The 7,391-nt window shown below is 41.6% G+C and overlaps 1 long non-coding RNA gene across 1 annotated transcript; it reads right to left on the reverse strand.

Moving 5' to 3' along the window:
• Nucleotides 1-2,677: 2,677 nt before the first annotated feature.
• Nucleotides 2,678-4,287, reverse strand: LOC144891134 (uncharacterized). The gene is made up of 2 exons (XR_013622728.1): nt 4,074-4,287; nt 2,678-3,132 (listed from the first exon to the last, which is right to left on the reverse strand). It is a non-coding gene; the product is annotated as an uncharacterized LOC144891134 (long non-coding RNA).
• Between the last annotated feature and the right edge of the window lie 3,104 nt (nt 4,288-7,391).

Consider the following 7,391-nt stretch of genomic DNA (forward strand, 5'->3'; position numbering starts at 1 on the left):
GAGTAATCTGTCTGCTCTTGTCAACATGCGAATCCACTTAACACCTTGCGTGGCTCCAAATGTCCTCTTGGCCATTTGGGATTGGCTACCCCTGAAAAGGTATTACAGCCGAACTCCTTAATGCTAATTCCATTCCTGAAAACCATAACCTGCTTCAACCCCCACATCTTTTAAAATTGAAATGAATATAAACTAGAAGTGCCACTTTATAACTGCTGGCAGTGATGACCGGGTACCACACAATGTTCCGCTTTGATACAACCCCGCTTTGTTACAACCCCGCTTTGTTACAATTTCGCTTTGTTACAACCCGGCTTTGATACAACCCGGCTTTGATACAACCCCGCTTTGATACAACCCCGCTTTGATACAACCCCGCTTTGATACAACCCCGCTTTGATACAACCCCGCTTTGATACAACCCCGCTTTGATACAACCCCGCTTTGATACAACCCCGCTTTGTAACAACCCCGCTTTGTAACAACCCCGCTTTGTAACAACCCCGCTTTGTAACAACCCCACTTTGTTATAACCCCGCTTTGATACAACCCCACTTTGATACAACCCCGCTTTGTTACAACCCCACTTTTATTCAACCCGGCTAAGTTACAACCCCACTTTGATACAACCCCGCTTTGTTACAACCCCGTTTTGTTACAACCCCACTTTGATACAACCCCACTTTGATACAACCCCGCTTTGATACAACCCCGCTTTGTAACAACCCCGCTTTGTAACAACCCCGCTTTGTAACAACCCCGCTTTGTAACAACCCCGCTTTGTAACAACCATACTTTGTTACAACCCCGTTTTGTTACAACCCTACTTTGTTACAACCCCACTTTTATCGGACACGTGTGACACATGATGTACTCTTTATAAAACTAAATTCAGCATAATATTTTGAATGTTTTTTTTTTTTTAATGAGGGGTATCGGGGTCTTTTCGGTCTTTTGAGTCCCCCGGGGTCTTTTGCATCCTAAAATATATATACATATAGATATATAGATAGTTCGTGGCTTATACAGCATTTCCTTTTTTCCTATACATAATACAACAGAGCAGAACCTTGGTGAACACGTAATCTTACTATAATTCACCAAATGTCTGTCCGTCTGTCTGTCTGTTCCCAGGTACTGCAAAAACAGCTGAACCGATCGCAACGAAATTTTGGGTGGGTAAGCCTGGGACCCCGTTTGGAGTAAAATAGGCTATATTGTTTTTCCAAATTTTTCAATTTTCCAGTTTTACCAAACACGATGGAATAATATTTTCCGATATGAACAGTGATGTGGCTATTATTGAAATTCTACAAAAACTGTTTAGATTTTGATGATTTGCATGTGATATGATTTAACGGATGTTTATATGAATCGTTTAAAATAAAAAAAGCCTTAAATTTCCAATATTTTGCCTTTTCTTTTGGGCCTCCCAATTGAAGCCCTGCCCATAGGGCAGATACCGTTGCTAGTAGTGTCAATACAAAAAGGGGTACACATGACGTAGGCAGGAGAAGTAGCACAAATAAGGGGTGAGATAGGAATAGTGGGAGAAAGGTGGGAACGAGTCGACGTGTTCAGTGTTCCCACCTGATTACAAGACTCAGGATGCAGGGATGCCAGGTTCAAAACCCATCAAATATATGGTGTGCCCAAGTTCCTTGTACATTGTCTCATAATGTCCTTATGTTGCATATTATAGCCGGCGAAGCCGGTGTTGTGAATGAACGCGTACGTATTATGTTGAAAAGCCAGATTTTGCTGAATCCTTTGAGAATTTCGAAGCTTTGACGCACCAAATCGCTCCATGGAGGGCGCCATCTTGCGGATGCAAGGGTATGCATAAAAAATTGCGAAAAAGTTCAATAGGAGTTTGTTTCACCCGTCTTTGTTTGATTCACAATCTTATGCACTTCTAATTTGTAATTAAAATACTTTAAGACCAACCTCGTTCCCCAGGCGCTGGTTATCTTCAACGAAAATCGTCACCAAACACCGGAACCAATGAGATTCGAGCATTTGAAAAAATATTTCAAAAAAGCTTATTACCGCGTTTCGGAGGCTGAAAACGGCGTCAAATATTCTAAAATTGACGAACAATTATTTTTTAGAAATCTCGCGGCCGTAGGGGGTTAGTTTTTCACGGCCGGAAATATCCGAAGTTGAGACGGAATTCACCGAATTAATCAAGAAGGAAATTTTATAAATTTTAATCTCATCCAGAATGCAAATGGTGTCATTTTTGAACTAGGTACGGTACCTACTACACCTACCTACTACCAACTACCTAACCTGCTGATGCCATAGTGATGGGTGAAATAGTGGCAAGAGGCTTTGGCTTCGCCGGCTCATTGCGGCTTTGCAGTAGGGTACTAGTAGAGTCCCTGTATATAGAGAGTTGTGTCAACTCAAATTTGGACGCCATTTTGTGTCTAAGTGTGTCGGATTAGATATACATGTACATTCGCGATATGGGGTGATATATTCTAAACCTGCTAAAAAAAAATTTACTACACATATTTAGTCTTATTATTACATACAGGTGATATTTGTTTTGTCAAAAACTCAGCTATTGCCGTGAAAAAGAGCTGTGTGGTGATATTAAAAGTGGTATGGCAATGCATATTACAAGCCAACACTGCATATAAGAGCTAACATTATAAGTAAGACAAACCAATGCTGTCGTTCTCTGAATTTTAATAACTTTTAGAAAGGAGTGTGGGCATATCCAATATTTTTTAAAGGGTGCCGAGAGCAATTCCGGTGTAGGACTTCCAGCCGACATATAGTCTAACACACTTAAAACAAATTCTGTACGTGGTATTGCCATATTTCTATAGTGTAATTCCTGTCCTGCCATCATAGAACATGTCCTGCCATGATTTTGTATTAAATAAAACAATTCTTACATTGAGATTCATTTGAGGAGTCAATACGTTCATGAGTGGAGTAGGTGTGGTCGGACAAGTTTGGTAGATGTAGTCTCTCAGTTCTGGACGGTCCACGCTTCTTGGGGGAGTTGCGCAGCTTCACGGGTTTCCGGTAGCTAAATATTGTTGGAACTGCAGAGCACTTCAACCTCTTTTTGTCATCAGCTCGCCCCCTCTCAAACTGATTCACATCGAAATGTTCCTGCAATCATACAATGAGTGTCCTTGATGTATTTATTTATTGAAATTTTTATTCTAACACAACACAGTTTAATTTTAATGAGCTGTCATGTACTAGTACTTCCACAACAGAAAATCACATGGACAATCTTCCGGAAGATGGCCAGACAAATCGCTAGCTCTATCGACCACATGTATATTGATATCAAACAGGGATAACAGCTTTTGAAAGTTGAGCCAGTTTTAAATGTGGGTACACAAATACACCTGTTTTACTGCATTAATCACCTAGAAATATTGTATGTTTTGGGAACGATAGCTGTCACCAGGTTAAATATATAGGGATTGTCCAATGTGCAAAATCTTCCATCACTACAATTTGGCCATAAATCCCGGGGTGGGAAATATTTGAGCAAATATGCCACAAGACGCATGAGCACTGTACAAAGCAAACAATAACTCGTCAAATTTTGGACGTATGGATGGCTGCACAACCCGCAAAGAAATTGAGCAGGTCCCCCCCTAAAATTGCTTTTATGATTGCCGATTAGGCTAAAGATTTTAAACCAAAAAAATTACTTGCCTCGGAATAAGTTTTGAATGGACGGACAGACAACTGAAAACAAAACGGACCATGGGTTTCCCACCCCTATAAAATCAAAATGAATTCCCTCTGAAAAAGTACAGTGACATTGCCCGCAGACTACCCAACCGCAGACCAGGCAATGTCACTGTACCGGGACATTTCATCAATCAATGACAATATGCGGTCCGCTAGGACTACCCGAAAAAAATTGAGCAGGGTTCTTCCCACGGAAATGCATTTTTGGTCAGCTCCTTGAAGATTATAAACAAACACAAATCACTTCCCTTTAAAAGGGTTTTCAACGGACAGACAACCAAAAAAAAACCGAGCAGATAGAATCGCTTTTGAACATCGATCATCAAGCGGCGTGGGCCTACCTGGCAGAGTCTCGAGGAGTCGATCGCTTTCCAGCTCTTTCGTCTGACTTTCGCTTCCCAAATTTGTCTTCTGACTTTATCACTTGGAAATCTATACATCTTATATTTCCCAGATTGGTTTGAACAACCAAAAGCAGAACAACCAGTCATTTTGTTTGGCAATAAACAACATTCCCGTACCAAGCTGACGTTCACGCACGGTGAAGTTAGACACAAAATGGCGCCACGAAATCACGTGACCAGATATCTCGGGTCAGCGCATGGCGCAACTCTCTTTATACAGGGACTCTAGGTACTAGTATATTTACAAGCTACTCCTCCAATCTTAGATCATTGTCATAAAAGAGGAATGAACAAGGGAAATGAGTCAGGGGGTCAAAACCGTCCATGTCTCTATGTAAAAAGAATGGTCCCAAATTCGGGATAATTTGTCACCACACCAACGGACAGATAACTTGTTTTCCAAAACACCTTATTATCTATCCTTCAATCCATGACGACTAGAGATGCATAAAAGAGACAATTTGATGCCGTGACCTTGACATTTGGAATCCAGTGGTTCTTGGCATCCACTGGGAATGCGACGAGCAGCAGGCTGGCTGAGCGTGCCGATTGTGGGAGCTGGGTGATTGCGGCCTCAAGAGGCCTGCCTGGAAATAGGCTTTTCGGTTTATAACCAGCTCCACCTCTCCAACATGGCCTGTCAAAGGCTCCAACGAGGCAAGCAACGTCAAACGCACCTCTGTGTGTCAGGTGGAATGCAAACGGCAGGTAAAAAAGAAAAAGAAAAGCAGAGCTCGCTTCGACGAAGCGTTCAAGTTTTTGCATCAACATGCATTCCGAAACAAAAGTCGACGGGGCGAGGATCGAACTCTTTGTACAACATTGCGGTGCGAATCGCCTCCGAATCGCTCGTTTCCTCGCCGCCTTGGATGCGTGCAACGTGGCAGCCAAGACAAGCTTCGCGCGGATCATCAACATGGCCGACTCGTATTTATAAGACCACCCGTGCACAAATGGGGAACATTCACGTTGTTGGGGGAAAATTTTTTTTTTTACTTCCGGCCGAACAAAACTTTAGACATTTTACTTTCACTGTTCTTATTTCCATCCCGTCTTTAAACCTTGATCACGTACTCACCTCCTTCAATTAAACCGGTATCCTTAATTAAACCATGATTCTAATTAGCGACTGTGCCTAATAAACACCCAGTGGACCCAAGCTTATCAAGGGCAAAATTAACTCCTTCTTTGCAGACTTTGGTGCCGTGTATTGTTGGAGCCTTTCTTTGTTCAATAGACCTTCAAAAAAAATGTCCCTACAAGTACCAGCAACGCTTCACAACACGAGACATGATCGTCGAATGGGCAACCCAATGAAAAAAGGTCAACAACTGGCATAGTGGATGAATTGAAACCTTTTTCGGTATAAGGCTTTAAAGTCGAAATCCATTTGTTTCCCAAGCTAGATATAAGCAGAATGTTCATTCGGAAATCCCAAATCGAAGTGGAAACCCACCATGGGTTCTGGCGTGTGTCAAAAAATCCGTCAACTGCAGAATTCGGTGTAGATTTAAACTCCAACCTAACAAAGACACGAAGCAGCTGTACAACTGGATAATGTCCGTATTTAAAACAATCAAAAAAATTGCTCGAAGATAAATGCACCCAAGACAGGGTGAGTTTGACTATAATGGTGGAACCAATGTGAAAACGGTCAGTTTGTAGATACGTGAGCGGGACATTTACCAGCGAGCTCTTTTTAAATGTGGAAATCTAGGCTCATGGCGGAGCTAAACGACGAAGGGCAGCAAGAGGTTTACAGGCTGGTAGAAGGAGATGAGGAGGAAGGGGAGTTGATCAGCAAGGGTAGAAGAGAGCAGTGGGTGGATATAGGAAAAAGCATGAGGTGACTATGGGCAGCACTCTTGAAGGGGTGGGCGGAGGGGCATGAGATATACGTGCCTACAGGAAGCCTACACCTCCTTTCAAAATTTTCACCTTTTGTTCCCTTTCGCCTGGAATTAATTTTCATTAAATCAGACTCTTTCCACCTTTATTGACACATCGTAATCCACAACTTCAAAGTGAAAAACAAATTCTACGTCCGAACGGACCGACGGATGGACAAACAGAAAACATAATGCCTCCGGCCACCTTCGGGGGGAAAGGCATAAAAAGCCCACCTTGAGTCCCATTTGAGGTATGCAAAAAACCACTCCGGAGATTCTGAAACCATGTGACAAAAAGTTTTGTGGTCTGACGAAACCAAGCTGGAACTTTTTGGCCGAAATGCAAAACGTTATGTTTGGCACAAATCCAACACAGCACATCACCCAAAGAACACCATCCCGACTGTGAAGCGTAGGGGTGGCGGCATAATGTTATGGGGATGTTTCTCATCAGCAGGGATTGGGGCACTTGTCAGGACAGAAAGGAAAATGGATGGAGAAAAATACAGAAAAATCCTAGAGGAAAACCTGCTGCAAGAAAGCTGAAATTTGGACTGAAGTTCACCTTTCAGTATGACAACGACCCGAAGCACACAGCCAAAGCTACACTGGAGTGGCTAAGGAACAAAAAGATAAATGTCTTTGAATGGTTCAGTCAGACCTAAAAGCCCCAACTTCGCCCCAACCTAAATCGCCCCAAGAAGTCAGCCCCAACCTAAATCCAATCGAAAATATGTGGCATGACTTGAAGATTGCTGTCCATCAACACTCCCCACAACTAGTCTGAGTGTGAACAGTTTTGTACAGAAAAATGGGCAAATATTGCCCAATCAATGTGTGCAAAGTTGGTAGACCTATCCCAACAGACTCCCAGCTGTAATTGCTGTCAAAGTTGCTTCCACCAAGTATTAACTCGGGGGGGTGGACACTTATCCGAGCAAGATAATCTAGTTTTGCAACAAAAGTTGAATTTTGAAAGGGGGTATGGACTTACACACATATATATATATATATATATATATATATATATATATATATATATATATATATATATATATATATATATATACAGTACATACATATACATTTTGCCAGGCTGAATATACAGACTTGGCATTTAATATGGAATATTTTTTTTGTGGGGGTGAACTTACTTTTCAAGATGATTTAGAACCAAAAGTTCATTGGAATTATGTTGAAATTATTCTAGATTTTGTTAATGTGACCTTTAAAAGAAACAAAAACCACATTTGACATTTCGAAGCAAATAAATTGATCCTTGAAAGTGATGTAAACTGATATCGAACTCAATTCATGGACAGTACTGTGTTAAACTTCTGTACGTTTTCCAGAAGTATCTCTTTAT

This window comes from Myxine glutinosa, chromosome 3 (genome assembly GCF_964187855.1).
Source record: "Myxine glutinosa chromosome 3, kmMyxGlut1.1, whole genome shotgun sequence".
NCBI classification, from domain to species: domain Eukaryota; kingdom Metazoa; phylum Chordata; class Myxini; order Myxiniformes; family Myxinidae; genus Myxine; species Myxine glutinosa.